Source organism: Furipterus horrens, unplaced genomic scaffold, assembly GCF_987537825.1.
Source record: "Furipterus horrens unplaced genomic scaffold, mFurHor1.1.pri manual_scaffold_6, whole genome shotgun sequence".
Lineage (NCBI taxonomy): Eukaryota > Metazoa > Chordata > Mammalia > Chiroptera > Furipteridae > Furipterus > Furipterus horrens.
This window is the reverse complement of record NW_028327176.1, coordinates 39,597,949-39,619,896: the sequence shown is the minus strand read 5'-3', so window position 1 is coordinate 39,619,896 and position 21,948 is coordinate 39,597,949.

The following is a 21,948-nucleotide window of genomic DNA, read 5'->3' as shown; positions in this document are numbered from 1 at the left end:
AACTATGAACATTAAAATCAAAACTGTATCACAACAACCAACAACAGAAGCTAGGAAATCAAAACAAAGGCAAACTAAGTAGGCAACGAGAGTGGGTAAAGAATTACAGGTATGGGGAACATTATGGGGGGAGGTCAGCAGGGAGGGGGATGGGTGGAATGGGAGGGAGATAATATAGGAATTAAGAAGCATAGTAGGAGAGAATGGAGTAGACAGAAAGATGTTGAGGAGAACTATATGCACAACCAATGAACATGGACTAGAGGGGGGACAACTGGAGGGAGGGGGGTCACTGGGTGGAGGGAACAAATAGAAAAGAAATTGGGACAACTGTAACAACATAATCAATAAAGCATATATATATAAAAGAAATCCTAAAAAAAGATAAAGGATACATCTATCACCCAACAATTTTTAAACAGCTTTATTGAGATCGTGTTTACAAGCCTACAATTCACACATTTAAGGTGTAAAATTTAATGGATTTTGGTAAATTCACACAATTGCAAAATCATCCCTATTATCTAATTTTTGTCTCCCTCAAAAGAATTCTGATATACTTTAGCACTTACCTCTCATTTTCCCTCCCCAATTCACCCCAAGTCCTGGATTTTTCATTAGAATGAAGGGCAACATGCTGCTTCCAGAGTTTTTCATTTGCAAATTCTGTAATTTCCTTTATCTTGTCTATACAGAAAACAATGTATCATTCTGAGGATAAGGGAAGAACATGCTTCATTGACATTGGGAAACACATTAATGCAGGACCTTTGCAGGAGAACTCAAAGAGGACTACATTATTCAACTATTTTTTAGAGTACCTAATATGTATCTTTCATTAAACTTAACTTTATAGTGATACAAAAAGAAGTCATGGAAACCATTATTACAAGTTTGCAATTACAATAATCAAGTGCTAAACAATGGCATATGGACCAGACATATATCACAATGAGTAGAGATTAATTTAAACTCAAAATATATGTCGCCAAAAATAAATGAAGATATTGTCCAATCATATGTGTTGCACCATCAAAACCTTTCAGCTGTCACCTTACTTAGCCTCTGTTAAAGATATAATAATTTGTGTTCCATTATGTGGGAAAAGAAAGATGTGCAGCCAAATATCCATAACTTTACTGTACTTTTCACTACATTAAAAAAGAAAATTTACATCTTGGAGAGGATATAATAGAATAGCTGAGGCTAGAAAAGTTTTAACATTTACATAGAAAATGACCCATTTTCCCCCAAGGGCAAAATCTGGCTGTAAAAGGCCTTTTCCCTGAGCTTTCTCTAGGACACGATCATGGGGCTATCAGCTATAATAAGGGCTTTGTGTTTAAGTCCCCATGCATTGTACTGAATACTTATCTCAATAAAGTGTCTGTAGACATAACGAATGTAACAGCCACATTAGAATTATGGGCTATAAAAAATATTACAGTATGGATTATTTTTCAAGAAATAAAAGATGCGTTGTAATTTGCCAAGAAACAACTGTCTAATGTGTTGCCTTAAAAAAAAAAAGTGCTTGCTTGCAAAATATTTGGAAAGTAAATTATCTATTACTATAGCTTGCTTGCTAATTGTCAGTAATAATCCCTTTCAATTACTATGGTGAAGTAGGTCAGCCAATTTTTAGTGCTTATGAAACTCGCAATTTAGAGCAAGGCAACGTATCAGCAAGTTAGGCTTTCATATGATTGAGCAAACAGGCTTCCTTTCAGTCCTCTTAACCCTAAACATGGATGCAGACCAGCTGTAATATCTAAAAGTAATTATGCTTAATTTCACTTATATTGTTTTTATCACTATTTGTGATGATGACAATCCTGTCTCAACAATTTTTATTTTATTTTTCAATTAATAGATTTTTTTTACAGCAAGTTTAAAGGAAAATTAAGCAGATACTACAGGCAGTTCCTATATATCCCCTTTCCCCCATTCACCAGCCATTTATTTACCTAAACTCTTTGAGTATTTAATATTCTTAGTTTAGAAATCTGAGACTATGTATAGTTTTAGGAATGCAACTTTTTACCATATTTACTCCCATAATTCCACTGATGTTTCTAGTATCTTATCCACCAATGTTTCTTATATAATTCAGGCCTCCCAGAGCTTTAGCTGGGCCACTTTGGTGAATGACCCTAACAGCAGTGAATGAGGAGGATGTTTTGGAGCAGGAAGAATCTTGGAGAAGGCCAGTCAAGTCTGGGCAGAACTGATGAGGCTGTAGCAGTGGTAACAAGGTGGGAATAGAAGAGACTATATTTGAGAGAGTTTGGCCTGGCAATGAGTTAGATACGTGCATCAGAGGAAGAGTGGAAAGAAGTCCAGATGTCTGGCTTGAACCACTGGAGAGGCCATGGGCAGAGATGAGAAAATCTGAGAAGAACAGATTTGGGGAGGTAGCAAATACTAACTTGCCACCTTATGCAGATGCCCATTTTGCTGTTGGTGCAGGTGCATGTGCCTGAGGGATGGTCTCAGGACCCATTTAAAGCTGAGTGGATTACTGGTGTGTGATGAAAAACAGAGGCATGGCTGGACAGGGGACAGGCTGGGGAAGCTATGGCACTTATAAAAAAGAGGAGATCAGTTTAAAAGCCACCAAATGCATGGGCCATGCAGGCACTTGGAGGCAGTAGAGGAGTGAAAGAATCTTGGGTATTTGAATACGGCATCCTCATTCTACTCCCAAATTTACCACCTAACTGTGTGACCTTAGGCAAGTCGTTTCATACTCCCTCCCATCCCTATCACTCATTGAAAAGACATAATGAAGTTTGCCTGATTTACTTCATGGATCGGTGCAAGATATGATAAATTAGCAATATGAAAAATGTTCTCAGAAGTTAAATATAAGACACGATCTGTCTCCTGAGGTTGAAAGTGCTTTTGAAATTCTCACAGGAAAATAGAATATAGAAGAGGAAGAGAGAGGAGAAGGAAAAGAGCAAGGCAGGACTATACTATGCACTAACTGGAGTATTTAATAGCCACGGTTCCTTTACTTTTTTTTTTTTAATGTGTTTTATTGATTATAATATTACATTTGTGCCAATTTCCCTTCCCTCTGCTCCCCTCCACCCGGTGGCCCCCCTCCCTCCAGTTGTCCCCCCCTTTTAGATCATGTCCATTAGTTGTGCATACAGTTCTTCTCAACCTCTCTCTGTCTATTCCATTCCCTCCTACCATGATCCTTAATGCCTATATCATCTCCCTCCCTCTCCCCATTCCCCCTCCCTGTTGACCTCCCCCCAATAAGTTCCCCGTATCTATAGTTCTTTTTCCAGTCTCGTTGCCTGTTTAGTTTGCCTTTGTTTCAATTCCCTAGTTTCTGTTGTTTCTTGTGATGCAGTTTTCATTTTAGATTTCATTGTCTTGATCCTCCTTTTTCTAAACCAGTCCCTTTAACATCTCATATAACAGTGGTTTGGATCTAATGAACTCTTTCAGTTTTATTTTGTCCTGGAAACACTTTCTCTGTCCTTCTATTCTGAATGACAATTTCGCTGGATAGAGTATTCGTGGTTGTAGGTTTTGGATTTTCATTACTTTGAATATTTCTTGCCAGTCCCTTCTTGCCTGCAGGGTCTCCCTTGAGAAGTCAGCTGATAGTCTAATTGGGACCCCTTTGTACATAATTCTTTTCTTCTCTCTTGCTGCTTTTAAGATTCTCTCTTTATCTTTAATTTTTGACATTTTGATTATAATGTGTCTTGGAGTGGTTCTCCCTGGGTCCAGTTTTTTTGGAACTCTCTGTGCTTCCTGGACCTGTAAGTCTATTTCCTTCCCCAAGTCTGGGAAGTTCTCCTTTATTATATTTTCACTCAATTTTTCAAGTTCTAGTTCATCTTCCTCGCTCTCTGGCAAACCAATGATTCTTATGTTGGGCCTTTTATAGCTGTCCCAGAGGTTTCTGATCCTCTCATCGTTGCTTCCCATTTCCTCTCGCTGCATTGTTTGACTGCTTGTTCCTTCTCCATATTCCGGTTTGTTGAAATGAACTCTGGATTTTATTTCCTCACCATCTGTCTCGTATGTGGTTTTGTTACTTTCGTTATGAGTGTTTTTCGCTTCTTTCTCATCTTTTTCCAAATCTTTTGTGAATTCTGTGAGCCACCTGATAACAATGGCCCAGAACTGATCATCTGACAGGTTTCTTATCTGTTCATCTGCCAGGTTCTCCATCTGTTGCCTGGTGAGCTGTGCCACCGGGATTTCTATAGTTGTCTGCCTCATTTTGACAGATGCATTTTGTTTTCTTGGGCTGGCTGTAGGGGGCAGTGCCTGTGTACGGGTCACAATCCAGCGACCGGTGCCTGTCCGCGACCTATTTCGCAGCCCTGTGGCGCTTTCTTTGGGGGCGGGGGTCCAAGATGGATTCACACAGTTATTCCGCTAGGAGACCGGGATCCGTCCTCCTGCCCCCCTGGGCCTCACTGTTCAAGGCGATGTGGTGGCTGCTTTCCCCAGCGTTGGGGTCGCGAGCTGCCAGGGGTTCGACTGCAGCCGGGATTGTTCTCCCCGCCGCTGTCCCAGGTGCGACCGCAAACAGCACCGCCCCCTTTCGCTCCCCTTACCTGCCCAAAGAGCACCGCTGGTTTATAACTTCATATGTTGGGCTTCCGTGTAGTTTTATTTTCTGGAATTTCTAGTTATCCTTTGTTTTGAAGTAGTTGTATTCCTCTCTAGTTGTAGAGGGAGACCTAGCGCGTCCGTCTAAGCCTCCATCTTGGCCAGAAGTCCCCTTTACTTTTAACCCTTTAATCTGTCAAGAACTGTTCTGAGTTTAATTGTATCTCCCCCAAAAAAGATACGTAAAGTTCTAGCACCAAATTCCTCAGAATGTGACCTTATTCAGAAATAGTCATTGCAGACATACTTAATTAAGATGAGGTCATACTGGTGAAAGGTGAACTCTTATCAGATATGAGTAATGTCCTTATAAGAAGACAGCCATGTGAAGACAGATACAAGAGAAAATCATGTGATGATGAAATCAGAGACTAGAGTGATGCAGTCGCAAGCCAGACAAACCACCAGGAGCCAGAGAGAGGCAAGGAAGGATTCTCCATACAGGTTTCCCAGGGAGCATTACCCTGCCCACAAGCTTAGGAACCTAATATAGGACTTCTCCCTTTCTGTTTAGAAAAGTCTTCAATAGAACCCATGATTTCTGTTCAAAGCAGATGAATCAATGAAACACAGTAGTGGATTAAGTTATATTCAGAAAAAATAATGTGCTTTTTTTTCTCAATTACATAGAGGGATTGCATACACGAGTTAGTATAGTCACTCTTAGCAGCATAAGAAGCCATTTATTTCAGGCATTAAGGCATAGAGTTGGCTGGCTGGGCAGTCTTATCAGACTCAATTTGTTGGATCATCAGAGATTAACAAGTGGCTCAATATCTTTCCCAAATCCAGACATGTGAGATGAATATGTCCCAGGCATCATTTCCACCTATACGAGTCTTAGAATTGGCATTGATTAATTATTATGTAGTCCTGCTTCTCACTACTGTTGAACAGGAGAGAAAGGATGCCACTAATTCATATAACGCATCCCGAAGAATAGTGGCCAAGGATTTAGCAAATAGATGTTTCAGTTCTGGCTCTGTCACTTTTATAGGCTTTCAGGTGAACACTTGAGTAGGCATCTGTATATTTTATTTTTTAAATCAATTTAGCACCTTTTCCCTTCAGAAATTGTCTCCTCCTCCCCCATCCTGACACCAAATGGCCTCACTTCTCTTACCTCAGGGCCAGGCAGGTGGCCTTTCAAGTTCCTGTCTCTTGCTCAGCCCGTCTAAATGGTTAGCAAATGTTATATGAATGATAATGTAGAGTATTTTCTTCTGTACTGTGAACCCTGAAGGCCAGTGCTGGCAGCCATCTTGCTGCCCCGTGGAGCAAGTGCACTTGAGAATGAAATAAACAGGGAGGAAAGTAGAGCCAAGTGATGGAGAGAGACAGAGACACTAGAGCATCATGTGAACCAACCGATTCAGCTGTGCTTGAAGGCAAGCCATCCACTTGGATTTTTCCCGTTATGTAAACCAATGAATTATCTCCCCCTCCCTTTTGCCTTTTGCCTCATTTGAGATGGGCTTTATTATTACTTAACCTCTCTGACTTTCAGTTTTCTTATTTATAAGTAAGGGAATTACCCTTGAACTTCTGCCATCGCCATGAGAAAAAAGAGTGCTGGCTAAACTCTCCAGCGTAAGAAGCATGAGTCATATAGAATATGGAGTAGGGTCCCTTGCCCACAGACCAGTGACCTAATGCAGATCTATCAGCAGAGTTCAGCCTAGATCAGCCAAATCCCAGTAAACCTGGTAATGCAGAGGTAGTGTTAAACAGATTGCCTTTTTAAAAATTAATAAAAATGCTTTAAGAGGATTAGAGAGTGTTTAAAAGAAACTTAATTTTCTCATATCTCTCATCCTAAGTCTAAAATTGTTGCTATTGTATTCCCAGATTTCTCTGGGAGAAACAAAAAGCTGCATTTACAATGAAAATTGTAAATGGAAAAAAATTGGTCTAAATATCACGTTGAGTCCTTGAATTTTAGAGCTATCAGGGGTTATCTAGTTCAATTTCCTCCTTTGATGGATGAGTGTCCTGAGGTCCAAAGAGTTTCGCTGACTTCTGAAAGCTCTCTCAGCTAATTCATGTCAGAAGGGACTGGGCCCCAAACTGCTTAATTTTTACTTCTCCACTTCCTCCAGAGACACATCTCTTCTGTTGTTTACCAAGTTTGGAAGGATTCAAAGCTAATACTCCCTTCTGATCTCACTCTTTCTAATTTGCCTAAGTATATTTGGGGCTTTTAAAGACTGTGAGCTTGAATATCAAACTTTTTTCTCGTCCAAAATATGAAAAACAAATGGAAGCAGCCAGTGAGCCCGATACTTTGTTATTAACCTATTTTATGTTACATGAATTTCCTATTCCATAAGAGTATGATGCTTCTGCCATTAAAAAAAAAAACAAAACAGATTTAAGTCAACACTCCATCTCTGTTTTTTATGACAGCAATTTTTTTAAAGGTTGAGCAGAGTTACCCCCACACCTGTTTCTTTTAAACTGAAAGGGACCCAGCTGCACTCTGCAGGGAAATCACAAAGACAACTGGAGATCTTGTCAATTTATAGCCAAGCTTGGCTGGAGAAAAGTGGATAACAGATAGCTGATTTGAGAAGATAAGGGAATAAGTACATTTACCTGAAGATGAGCATGGCCTAGCTGAGGAGAAAAGAGATAATGAGGAGGGCTTCCTTTGGTTTGGCGGGAAGTCCATGATTCTGTAACATCAATCAAGACAGTCTTATCTGATTGCTAAGTTTCGAGAAAACCAGTGAAAATTTAAAATAACTATACAGAAAGAGAAAAAAGGAGATAAGGGAAGGCACAATCGTTCTCTGTTATGTAAAGTTGGAAAGTAAAGCCCTACATGGTATGGAATTAATATTAAATTTTGGTGTGATCATGTTGAAGTTGTGAATTTGGGATAATTTTATGAGAACAAAGGATCTCTGTGTAGATGTTCAGGCATCACCTGAAAGAGGTTTTGACCCCAGTTCAATGCACAAAGAACAGAATCAGGCTGTTGGCAATGTGAGAGCTGGGATAACAATGTGAACTTTAAAACTGAATGTTTAAAAAGTTTTGTTAAAAATAATTACAAACCCTGTATTCTCTTAGATGTTCAATAAATGTGGATTAAGACAATTTGCATTTCACTGTTAGGTTTTTTTTTTTTTTTTTTTAATCTCCTCATTTACCTGTAGACTATAGCTGTAAGCAGCTCATCCTTGTACAATAGGCAGTGACCAGGGTACCTAAACTGAGAATGTTGGAAGAACCTCATCATCCTTTCCCAAATACACACACACACACACACACACACACACACACATGCACTCTACACAGAAAGTCCATGTTAACTAGCTTTAATAATCTGATTCACTCATGAGCAGGAATTAATCTGTCTGATTAACCCACTATTCTTATCTACTAGGGAACAATTTGCTTTTAGGGTTGTGGGAGATATTAGAAATGCTTGGAACTGGGGCAGGGGGTGGGTGGTAGTTTCAGAAAGAAAGGAGAGAAATGCCTGAATACCAGATTATATAAGCAACACAAAGAAACCACCTTCTTCTCAATTAATATCACTTAAACATTTTTAAAATACCAATTATATGTAAAGGATATGCCAAAGTATTAATCATCTCTATATTTAAGGTGACTACTCTATGATTAAGAATATAAAACATATACATCTAAACTATTAAAATATATTAACAGCGAATGGCAATGACAAATGACCAGTCCTGGCAGTAAGGACCGTGTTTGGAGATTAATGATATTATTACAAGGTGGGTGTGGAGGGTGAAGTTCGAATAAGGATTCAGTACAAAAGAAGTCTTGAGCCAGAGCTTCACGGGTAGTAGGATGCAGAGAGAGACAGATGGGAAGAAATTCTATGTGAGGGGAAGGATGTGAGCAAACTGGGGAGATGAGAAAATGCTGGAAGTACATGAAAGAAGGGAACCACCACTGACATGCAGAGGAAGATTCTTGGACGGTTGAAACTGAGAAAGAGGCGGGAAGGAGTAAGTTGTGGGCCTTTTCCCATGTAGAATCTGGGGAGCGTATTTGAAAAGGAAAATACCTGATTAATTTTAGTCAGAGGTGTCGGTTTCCGATGACCTAGACAAGGCCCCTTCTCCATAGAGAGGTGACCGATTGCTTGTCTATGCTAAGTCCTTCAGCAGCTGATTGCATTTAGAGAACCACTGGCCAGATAACCACTCAGACACTGCAAGTCAGATCTGGCATTCGGAAAACACATAGGCCCCTGCTGACCCTACCATTTTGTTTAATTTCTCAAAACTGATCTTAAGGAAAAAAAAATCTATTCTAGTAGCAACAGTTTATGTTTCTAAATACAAGAGAAAAAACATGTCTGTGCCTTTCTCAGAATCACCCATTGATGCCTGAGTACTTTTTCTGCCATTTTGCAACAGCAGAAGGATCTTCCTGCTCTTTCTGTTTTTGCCTATTTTGTAACCTGATTGAGGAAGCAGCAAACCAATTCAAGAGTCTCTTGGAAACGTGGGGATTGCCCTCTTGAGGGGACATATTCCTGAAAGTGCTTCCTATTTAAGCATTTACCTGCTTTTTTTTTTTTTTTTTTTACATTTTTATTCCTTATTGAATCTTCCACGGGAACAACAAGGCATTGCCCCCCACCCCGCCACCCAGCCCTCAACTTCCAGTCTCTCTCACCTCCCCTAATTCACATTCACAAAAGGAACAAACAGGGCTTTTCCATCCTTCCTAGTCACCTATTGTGGGCTAAATTTTATGGAATTTATATAATTCTAGAAAATATGAAAAGGCTCTGAATACTGAAGCTTCTTTTTAAAATACTAAGTTGGCCAGAAATTCTCAGTGAATGCTTCATGAAGGAGTAGTGGCATCTTAAGCAAATAATCTGCTAAATTAATAAACCTCATAAATTACAAAATCCCTGAATACCAACTGCTGAAATACAATCACTCGCTGACCTGAACCTATTAAATGAAGAAGTCTGCTGTGCATAATTTACAATGGTGCTATGAATAAAAAATAGCTTCTTAAAAGGGAGATAAAATACAAAAATAGTCTTGCTGTAGAAACAGAATTACTAGTTATTTCAATCCTTATTTATTCTAATAATGGTTTATGGGTCATCTAATAATTTTTTTCTTTATTGTTGTTTTACTCTCAGTTGCTCAATAATCCAAGATCGAGATGATATTACATTTTCTTGCTTGGATGGCAAGAGCAATGTGAAAAAGGTAATGCTCATTTTGTTTACATGGTATATATGTATACTGTTTTCTTAAAGTTATAAAAGATAATATTGCATATTGATATCTATCTATCGGTAATACCAATCTAATTACACATCTTGTCAAAAGAATTAAAGTATTTTGAGCCCTGGCCAGGTGGCTCAGTTTTTTGGATCGTCATCCCATGCACCAAAAGGTTGTGGGTTCGATTTCTGGTCAGGACATATACCTGGATTGCAGGTTCTATCCCTGGCCAGGACACATTTGGGAGGCAACTGACTGATATTTCTCTCTCTCGCTATTCCTCTCAAATCAATAAAACATGTCCCCAGATGAGGGTTGAAAAATAAAAATAAAAGAATCAAAGTATTTTGAAGGTATTATATGAGTGGTTCTCAGCTGGAAACAGTTTTGCCCTCAGGAGACCTTTGGCAATGGCTGGAGTCACTTTTGAGTGTTGCATCTGGGACAAGGAGTGCTAGTGGCATCTACTGGGTAAAAGTCAGGGGAGCTGCCACACATCCTATAATGCACACCCATCTGAATAAAGAATTATTTAGCCCCAACACTCAGTAGTGGTGCTGGTGAGGAACCCTGTATTAAAGTGATAGAAACCAACTCAAATTTTGAGGTATTTGGAAGGAGAGGGATCTCTCAAGAACAATTTCTTGCCAAATTCCTTTGCTGAATTTTTGCTCCTAAAGAGGCTATTCTGAATCAGCCAAATGAATTAGGGACTTCCTAAGCCCTGCTAGAATTTTGAGTAGAATATTTGCATCATTTATCCTTATTTGTTTAAAGATTACACAAGGGATTTTGAAGGAGGTAACCCTTCCAGAGAGTTATAATCCAAACCATGCAGAGAAGCTGGTAGAACGTTGGTTGCAGTATATTTCATGTGAGTATCTTAAACCCAGATGGGCTGAAATAAATACAGAGAAAGAAAAATCTTATGGCCTGCCATCATGCTTATTCTATTAATGAAATAATATTTAAGACCTCAACTTCTATCTATTATTTGGGATGCTGAGGATGCACTTGCTGATATTGATTAAAAGAATCAAAATGAAAAATTAATGTAACTAGGGCACTCATATGTATTACTAGGTCAAATTGTAAAACTCACAACTGAAATATGCAGAACTTTTTTCATCTAAAGTCAGTTTAGCTCTGGAGCTTTTCCAGTATACACACACACACACACACACACACACACACACACACACACACACACACACACACCATGCCTACTGATGTAAAATTTTTAGTCTTCCCACTTCATGATCAGTCTATCTTTCCAATTTAAAAATATATGTTTTCCCTAGTCATATTCAAGTTTCCCCCACTCTCCCTTCTCTTATTGTTATCCCAGCAAGACCTAAATTCTCTGACTCTGGTATGCTTATAAGAGCAGAAGGTTGAAAAAATTGTTTCTCATTATAATATTGATGAGTGGCCATAGAAACTTAACTCTTTATATCAATTACCTATGGTAAAATTGGTTTTGTGATACCTGGTTTTGCTTAAAGTCAGAACCTACCAATGACATTGAGGACTTACTGCATCTATCTCACCTTAGAACCAGACCCTACTAGGCTCTGGGACAAGCGAGGTCCTGGATACAGGACATGTGATACTCCATGTCTTGATAACTGTTTACCAAACCAATCTTGTGCTTCTGCTACTCTGCTTTGATTTTGCTTCTGCTTCCAGTGGATGGTTTTGTTACTTCTTGTAACTGGCATCCAATTTCATTACCACAGTTCCCACATAAAATTGTGAGTGGTCTCTCTGGTATTCCCATTACTTTTTGTTTGCCAAAGTTCTGTGGATACCTAAGAATAGCTCCTTACTCTTCATTCTTATTTCCCCAAAGGACTAGCATCCTGCACCTGAATCCTAGTCTGTGAATGGAAATCTGTGACCTGCTGGTAAAAGACCTGATGTACCTGAGCCATTGCTGGGGTAAGGGAGGCATCAAAGAAGTCTAAAAAATTATAACATCTATCTCTTCCTTGATGCTGGGGTTTTCCATGGTTTCTCAGCTAAGTCACTCTTGACTTCTTTTTATCTTATCATTGCCAATAAAATCCTGTTCCTGACAATGAATTTTTCAGTTTTAAAGTTGAAAAGCTAAAGGTGAATTCATGGCAACATCCACAGCCCTAATTAATATATTGGAGTTTAAATGACTTGTTCAATTATAAAGTTCCAATACTTACTGTAAGATAAATGCAGGGTTCAAAAGTTGCTTTAACCATTCCACATGAAACTTGCATATTCTTTTATATTCTCAATAGTGACTGAATGTATTGGGTGGTATACTATATAATTGAAGGTATAGGTTTTCTTATTTTAATGTTTAATTTTTCATAATTTAAAAACAAAATTGCTTTAAAGATTTTTAAAACTTTCATCATTGGCCCAATTCTGACATGTAATTGCTAAATCTATTTTTAGTTGATTTGTTTATCTGTTAGGTATATACATGTATTACAATATGTTTCCAAAAAAATTATGAACTTGAACAAATTAAATTGCATCAGTAACAACAAGTTTTTATTTTGTCTTCTAGTTTGCAAAAGCACTTCCCTGGGGAAGGTACAATCATCATTATAATAAAGATCTTTTTAAAAACCTAATTTCATGGCTGTTGAAAGTTAGGAAAAGCAGCAGGCTGATTGAGTCTGAGCTCAACCTACTTATTCCACCAGGGATGGGGTACCATTGGAATCAAAGGTGTAGAATGGGTTGCTCAGACCATTTAGCTTAGCTAAAACTTGCAGCAACTTTCTCACGCACACTTGTGAATGCTTATTTGAAGGTCATCTTGAAAAGAGAAGTAAATGGCTACTAGGAAGTAGCTTTCTTCTGATACCAGGTTTGATGTTATCATCAATTTTGCATTTACTTCTATCTGCTCCCATTATCAGTAGACCAGTTTCTTTAACTACTTGAAGATCTTGTCTCTGACTCTTTTATGGCACTTTTTACTTTTTGAGTTCTCAGTCAATGTCAATGAACCCTGCTCATTTCTTTTTATTCACACAAGCATCAGTGTGTTCACCATCAATGTTTTCAACCTCACTGCTCTCATTGCCTTTGTATTAACCTTTGTAAAAGTCTTCACAATTACTTCCATGAACTCAAAAGGTCATGCTCTTCTCCAAGGTCAATTTCTAATGTATTAGTTTTTATATAATAGAAGAATAAAATGCAACCTCAAGATAACTTTTTAAAGACATCTTATCCAAGCAACAATCTAAACCCTGGTTACCTGGCTCTCTTCAAATCCATGCCAATGTTTCTTCCATGGAAAATAAATAAAGGTGTAATCCTTTACACTAAAGCAAACATTTAATAACAGAAAGGCATTTGCATCATTGTGATAGTGTGACCCACTTACAGCTGTTTGGGACAAATATGAAAAATGGTATTTTATCTTTTAGATTTTCTTTTTACCCAGTCCATTCTTGAGTTTGACTTACTAAAGGGGCAAAGGTGGTGCAGATATTGCCCCACAGCTCCCAACAAGACCAAAAATAGATTTGTTTTAAGTCCTTTCACCATGATCAGAGAGGTAGACTGGAGAATAAAGGCTATGGGTCATCTGTATCAAGGCTCCATGATTGTTAAGAGAGTAGGAACTGGTGTTTCTCAGATGTAGGGAAGGTGGTTTGTTCTGTTGCTTCAAAGGTATGGAAGAAAGCATTGTCTAAAAATAGCCCCACCACAGCCCCCTCAGCCATCAATATCAGAAATGATAACATAACACATTTAGTCTCTGATTATTAAGGAATTGTTCATTGATGAAATACCCTTGGTAGGAGGTCACATTTAGTTTTTTCACTTTTTACAGCTTAATGTAAGTCATTTACCATTTGGGTATGTGATTAGCAAGTATTTAGTTTTGAGGTGGTAAGTAGAAGAAAAAATTAACATTAATAAACTTTTATCTAATATATAGATTAGGGGGATGAAAAATTATCAAATGCACTTGTATACATATTTAGATTAAAAAGTTGAGACTCGCAGATGGGGTTGATCAAATAAAAAACCAGGGCTGGAAACCAAAAGCTCTGACTCTTAGAGGTAAGGGGGCATTCTCTTCAGACAAGGGACAGGAAGCGAATGCCTGTCTCCACGGGCTGTTGAAAAATTTAAGAATGTTCTTGTGTCCATTGGGGAGTAGGTTCTACTGGTGAAAGAGATAAAATCCAATATAGGATTTTAGGATTGAAATATTTTTTGAGGGATCAATTAATGTCAGTCTCTCAATTTCAACATGAGGTAACTGATGGCCATGGTAATAAGTGGCAGATCCAACTAAAGTGATGTTCAGGGTGTAAGGATCTAGCATTGCTAGAATTATAGTTCTCAAAATGCGATTCCTAGATTAACAGCACCAGCACTACCCGAAAACTTCTTAAAAGTACACATTCTTCACCCAACATGGACCTACTGAATCAGAAATTCTGGGAGTAAACCCTACCAATCTATGCTTCAACAAGTCTGTCAGGTAATTGTGATGCACCCTAAAGTGTGTGAACCAATGTGGTAGAGAAGTCTTTACAAAACTCCTCTGGACCCAGTTCTCAGCACATATGATTCTTCTGATGGGAAAAATCTTCCCGTATTGACATATCTTTGTTCTGTCTCATCTAGTCTAACTATGAAGTTTTATCTTGATTACTTACATAGGTAGCAATAAACTCTTAACATGGACAAAATGTGTATTTAATTCTCCCTTATTCCTTTTCAAGCTCTAAAGTTCTATTCCTTTTATAATTATTTCTCACCATGGCATTTAGTGCTATCTGTTTATCTAGGGATTTTTCCCCCTAGAATTTTCATGCATTTATTTAGTTTGAAATGGCAACATATGGCAACGTATGGTACATAAAAGTATTTAGATTCAGCATATCAGAGAAAGAGTATGCTCAACAAAAAAATTCTTAAAAATAAGAGCTGTCTTCTTGTTCTTGAGGTGAATGCCACATTTGTAAACATCATCATTTAATTGAGTCTTGAAATTAGCACAGGTAAGTTCTAGTATAGATATATTTAGCTCTGACATGCTCAATTACTGGTTTTCAAACATTTTTCTATACTAAACAAAAACAAAGAAGCCTAGTTGATAAAAAAAAAAAAAGGTAAATAAAATAGCTGGGAAAGGGGAAGCAGCAAAAAACAAAAACAAAAAACAAATGGATACAAGAAGCCATCCTATGAAGAAGAAGGAAGCAGCATTGTCCTGCAGGTTCAGTAGACCTGGATTTGACTCCCTGCTTGGCCTCCTCACATAGGCAGTCACCTGGAGCACATTACTTATCCTCAGGTCTCTCTGCTTTCTTATCCAGAAAACAAGAATATGAATACCTAATTGGTGGGCTTTTGTAAATAACCAAATGAAATAATTTATGTAAGGTAGTATTAATGATGTTCATTTATTTTCTCCTATCTTAATGTTCTGCTAATTTTGCCTTTACAGTATGCTGATTTGTATTGTTAAGTGCCTCTCTATTGTCTTATAAATTCATTGAGGGCAGAGAAGGTGTTTGAGGCTTATTTTATAACTCAGTCAGCACTTTACACAATGCTCTGAACATTTAAAAATAGTAGACCTCCAATTACTGAGACATATCCAGAGGGCAATGACAATGGAATAGAAAAGTACCACCAACATTTGTCCATGGGCTGCTTCATGTCATTCCTGCTATAAAGGTTCATGCTCTCTGTGGTCCCTACTGTCTGGCTTTCTGAAACAGAGAGGCACAAGTCATAGGGTTTAGCCACATCAACAAACCAACAAAAATTTTTCCTCTAAGTAGAAATGATAACTTGGTCTGGTGCTTTCGATATAATCTACAGTGGCTCTCTTGAGGAATAACATCATCATTACCTGGGAACCAGTTAGAAATGCAAATTCTCAGGCCCCATCTCAACCTACTAAATCAGAAAGCTGTGTTTCACAAGCTTTCCAGGTGATTTTGAGACCACTAGCCTAAAACAATGTCCTTATTTCTTCTTCCTAGTTCCAGGGGTCCTGCCTAGCACTGATGACATATTTTTTTAGTCCTCATTCAAGGATATGGTCATTGATTTTAGAATGAGAGAGAGATCAATGTGAGAGAGAGAGACATTGCTAGGCTGCCTCCCATATACACCCCAACCAGGGATCAAACCCACAGCCCAGGTGTGTACCCTGACTAGGGATTGAAATTGTAATCCTCCAGTGTATGGGATGATGCTCCAACCAACTAAGCCACTTAGCTGGGGTTGATGATATTCTTAAGAAAGTATCTTATCAGGGGTAGATAATGGGATAGCAACATCTATACTCTACCCACAAGTGATAGTTACATAATAAAAATAGGACATGAAATTTCTCAAAGTGTATTTTATGGGTCATGAGTTCATAGGCTAATAATAAATACTATGTTTAAAAAATAAAAGGAATTACTTGAGCAAATAAGTTTATGGTAACTAAGTTAAATAGAATTTCTTCTCTGAGAAATTCTTAAATTTTTAATATGCTCAAAAAAGTTATAAATTTTCAAAATTTCCCCAGACTTATTTGAAACTATCTTTCTTTTCAAATTAAAATGTATTTTTACTGATACAAAGACCTCTTTTGTGGCTGAATTTTCCACATCTGAATTTTGTTACAGCTTGTCACTAAAAAGAGTTTGATGTTATGCTATTTTTGCTTGCAGCCTTTCAAAATTATTAGTCTAGTGGTTCTCAACAGGATTCTCATATCCCCAAGGAGATGATTGCCAATGTTTGCAGCCTTTTTTTTTTTTTTTTGCTTGTGACAGCAGGGGAAGTGGGTGTTTGCTACTGGCAGCTAGTGAGCAGTGGCCAGCGATGATGCCAAACATCCTACAATACACAGAACAACCCTGCCCCCCCCACACACACACAGCAAAGAATTATGCAGCCCCAAATGTCAATAGTGTTGAGGTCATGAAACCCTGCCTTCTTCAATCAAGTGTTTAGTGAGTTCCTCCTGAGTACTCATACTGAGTCACAGTACAGACTTGTCTTCATCTTCAGAATTCCAGAACCTCCCATATTGCCTGATACAATCAAGGCACCCAGCAAGAGCTTGCTGAGTAAATTAATTAATAAAAGAATGAATGATTGGGGTGGAAATATAACTATCATAAATCAAATAACAGTAAACCTTGCAAGACAATATAAAAACCACATTATTTAATACAACAAATGAAATCCATGTCCAGGGAGGTTTGGAGGAGGAGGGGAAGGTTGCAAAAGATCTTAAAGGACCAGAGCAGAAGTAGGGGAGCATATGGCAGTCTACCCAAGGGGCATATGAGAGACACCATGGAGGATAGCAGAGGGCCAGGTGCCCTAACACACCTTGTAGGTCATTCTTCCTGTGAGTTCTATTCCCTCCCTTTGATCCTGTCCATATCCTGTCACAGACAGGTAGCAAGTGGCAGATTATACCAACTGGTGGCCTAAGAGCCATAGAGTTTTATCACGCCAACTTTTTTGTCTATCTTATTTTTTAGGAGCTTTGTTTTCTTTTTAACTGTTTTTAATGATCTAAGCAACATATTATGTGTATCAGTGAATATTTAACAAACAATTCCAATAAAGTTCAAAACTCTCCTTGACCCCTGCCCGACCCACTCTCCAATGTCGGACACCACATTTGTTTAATAGAATTTGAATATCTTTAGGGAGACACCCTCTAATTCTCCAGGGTCTCCATCTATTGTTTCAGCACCAACCCCACTGTAATCACGTATCCCACATAACTGTCTGGCCCTGAGATCATTTGCTAAGAGAAGAAAAGGGAATCATAAGATAACTCTTTTTTTTTTTTTTAACAAACCTCTGCTGACCACTAAGCATGTTGAGCTTTATTCTGCTTATTTCTAGGGACCTGTGCCCCCTACATGACAAGATTTCTCTGAGAATTAAAGCAAAAAACATCAGTGGAACTACCTGGTAGGCCATACTTTCCTGAGCAGGAGGTGCCCTGAGCAGGAGAGAATATATCTCAAAGAAGCCTGCAAAAGAGCAAAACCTCTCCCATGCCTATGATCTATTTGTGAAAACCAAACAAAGCTTGAATTCCATGATAAGTGATAAACTCCAATATAAGCAATAATATATGGGAAGCACTTAGACATCACCAAGACAAAAGTGGTTCACAATTTCAGTATCATTATTGATACTTTAAATGATAGTAATAATAGATCCCTGTTTACTTTTATAGTAAAGTGTTTAAGTCGCTTTCTGTTAGGTAAAATGATATCACAGGAAGACAAACCATGTTTCTTTTACAGCTTCAGAAACCTCCTGCCACCCTACAAAACATTAAACAAATGTGAGATGCTCTTCTTACCAGCTCTTCAGACCCAGCTAAAGAGCTCTTTCCTAAAACTTTCTCTGACCACCCCAGCTTTAACTTCTCTGAATTCCAGTAGTGGTTATTTCTCTCTAGTTTTCTTGGTCATGGTGTGTACACATAGCCTTGTCTTGCTTTATTGTTGTCACACATGCTATTTAAATATTTGTGGAATTGAAATGCTAGTCTTTAATTGTTCCAGTGTTTATCTAATCTCGCCTCAAATGGAACATGGGCTTCCTTGTGTCAGAGGTGACATTGTCTGCCATACTTCGCAACATGCCACATGCACAGTAGGCACCCAGTAAGTTACTTTGATTTCATTTGAAGAGTGTTAGATTCTATAAGTTCTACAAGAATGTGTCTCTTAAAACTCCTCATCTATAACCTGTCCTTTCTGATATGTCATCAGAGAAGAGCTTTGAAGTGAGGTTACAGTACGATTCTTTCTTACTTGTTCCTAGTACAGAAGGCCCTTATTTTCTTATTTTCTACCCTAGCAAAATCAGATGATTTGAATCTCTTTAAATGCAAAATTGAGTGGATGTGCTGCTCTTTGCATTAAGGTCATCTGCTAGAATCTAAAAGTATCCATTGGCAATAATTATTTAAGTAGCATTATTTCTAATCTTGAAAAGGATAGTTTCCTATTTAAAATTAATTTTCTTATTTGTCTGTGGTTGCAACTTTAAACACTTTTCCTTATATGCGCTATAAAATGTTAATAGCTACATATAGAGTGACTTTACAACTGTAGTGTCATTTTTCTCAGCTTGATCAGCTCTTTTGAATGGCATCATTATGATCAAAGTTGTTTACAGTAATAAAGTATGAATAGTTTCTATAAAAAAGTGGGCACCAATATAATTAAACAGTATCTGGTATTTTAGAATGTAATAACTACTCATAATGCTGTGGTAGGATAAGCAAGTCTACGATATAAACATAATCATAAAATTATCTAAACAAGTTTGTGAAGCACACAAATGAATATGAATTGGGGGAGGTGTGGTGCCATAGGCTTGGTGGGGGTCAGAGGGGAGAAACAGAATATTTAATACACACCTGGATTCTTTCAAAGGAATCGTAAGCAGTTTATTAACCTTTTATTTATACTGGTACCCATCATTTTGTATTTCTGCAAGCAGCAAGCAAATTTTAAAATTATGACAACGGGCCAAATATCTCAATAAAACTTGAGTCTTAATACTTTTTTGATAATATATATTGCAAAAATTAGCATCTTCATATTTTTAGGGTATTATTTGATTATATTACTATACTTTTGAAAACTGTAACAACAAGGATATATAAGAAAACTTTAAAAATCTGTACACCATGTAATAACACCTCTTCAAATACAACACACACCCATGTACACATTGTCACCACCATTAGAGGGTGGTGACAGGTAAAAGGATTGGCAGGTAAAAGAAATTTAATCAATATTGCTAATGGTTTAAGCATCTGAAATAAGGTTTGAAGGAGTTAATAGATGGTAGAATATTTCTTTGGGGGATAAAAAGAACTGGTTTTAACAGTTTTAGGAAGGTGATCATCTTGGTAATGTTAACAATAGGTAGAGTTGTGAGGGCTAATATGGAAGTAGCTGAATATGAAGTAGCTCCTTTATTGAAAAAGGAATATAAGTCATTTTTTCCATGACTCTTAATAGACAGAGTAATTAGGAACCTGTGTATAAATACAAAAAAGGGTTGTTAAAAAGTTACTTGAACAGACCCTAACCAAGTAGCTTAGTTGGTTAGAGTGTTGTCCCAATACATCAACCAGCCTCTCTAAAGCTCCTTTTGTCAAATCTTCTTCCATTGCCTGTATCACCCATTCAGTACTTATCCAGAGCTATTTTAGATTTTTAGTTAGCTACTTCTGGCTGCCCTTCACATGTATATGCCAAAAAATATTTAGTGGGAAATTGTAATATTTATGAGATATTCTGATTATAACACAGAGTTACCAAGTGCTTCAGCCATAATCTATTACTTTAGTCTATAAGCTAGAATTTCTTGTACAACTGGCTTTCCCATTTATCTTCAGAGTTCAAAGAGTTCTTTCTCTCTTTTCTGCACTCTCTGTAAGGGATACCATTTCTCTCCACAAGGCAGTCTATAAGATCCTGCATTCTCCAGCGGTACATTTGCTCCAGACTGAGGTAATCAATTGTTATCTTCTTTAGCTACAGAAAGATCAGGATTAAACTTCAAAATTGCTCCCTGCAACTACTTAAACTTTTAGACAATCTACAAGTCTTTCAAAAGGGGAACAGCTAAATAAATTATGGTAGATTTGTCTAGTAGAATTTTATATTGCTGTTAAGAAGAATGAGGCAGTTCTCTATGAATTGACAATAAAGTATGTTATGTTACTGTGAAATGATAGGTTTTAAGTTTAAAAGGAAATTACATAAAATGTGAAGGACATTGCGCCATCTTGGGGGGTAAAAATACATATATTTATATAGTCATAGAAAAGAGTCTACATAGATCTATGTCTCTCTGGCAAAAGAAAAACACTATTTATTTGTATTATTTTAATTATCACAAATATTTAAACTATTTTTTATGGTACAAACACCACAGAATCTCAGAAATTTCTACCAAACTTCAAGAAAGACATAATTCCTTTATTGACTTATTTACAAAAGTAATGAAAAAATCTTCAGTTTGTTAAGAGGTATTTTTTCCTATCTGTATTTGCTATTTCATTTTATTTCCTCATTTGGAAATTATTTGTTCGTATTTTCTGGTAATCTATTGGAATAGTAAAAATTGATGAGACAGAAACCAATACTGGTTTATCCATTCTAACCTGAGCCAATGATCCGTGTATGGCATTGTATGTGACCTCAGAACTGGCTTGGGGTGGCTGAGAAGTCCTGGCCTTCTGTCTGACAGTTGTTTGACACTCCCACTGGACAGAGCTGTGAAATCACACAGCCTTGTTTACTACTGGCAGCTACTCTCCAACCCCAGGGGAACTAGCCTTCAGATAGAGCTGACTGAGGATGCAGAGCTGAGAGACAGCGAGTAACTGGCTGTTTAGTGACATTACTGGGCTGGTGGATTGCCAACTCTGAAGTCTTCCCTACTCTGTATTTCCAGTTATAGGCAATGCATTCCCTTCATTATTTAAGCCAATTTGACTTGGTTTTTTGTTAGTTACAGTTGAAAGCATCCTCTTAATATGTATTTTCTATTTGTTTAGCCTCCTGTGCTTTTTTCTGACTAGAATGCTTCTGAATTCTTCTAACTTGTAGCTCCATTCTACTTACCTTTTCAAATTCATCCCAGGTACACCCTCTCATGACTGGCCCTTTCTTCCTTGAACCCCAAGTTAGTACTAGCCCCTCCTCCATGCCCTCACAGTAGCTCTGGTTCTTGTTTCTTTGACTGATGGTGTTTTAATCATCTTTCTTCACCAGGAGACAATGAATTTTCAAAGACAAGAACTAAATGGTTTATATTTGACTATGTATTCCTAATGCCCAGCCAAAGGCCTAGTATCACATAGATGCTCTATAAATATTTATAGACTGCATGGTAGATGGTTAGATGAATAAATGAATGACTCTTCACCATGGAAATATCATCAATGTAGGAGGGTGAGCTTCTAATTTTTGTAATGGTTTTCTGTATTTTATATAAAGATGAGAAAAATTGTTTAAAAAGCAGTTGGCTACTTCTGCAG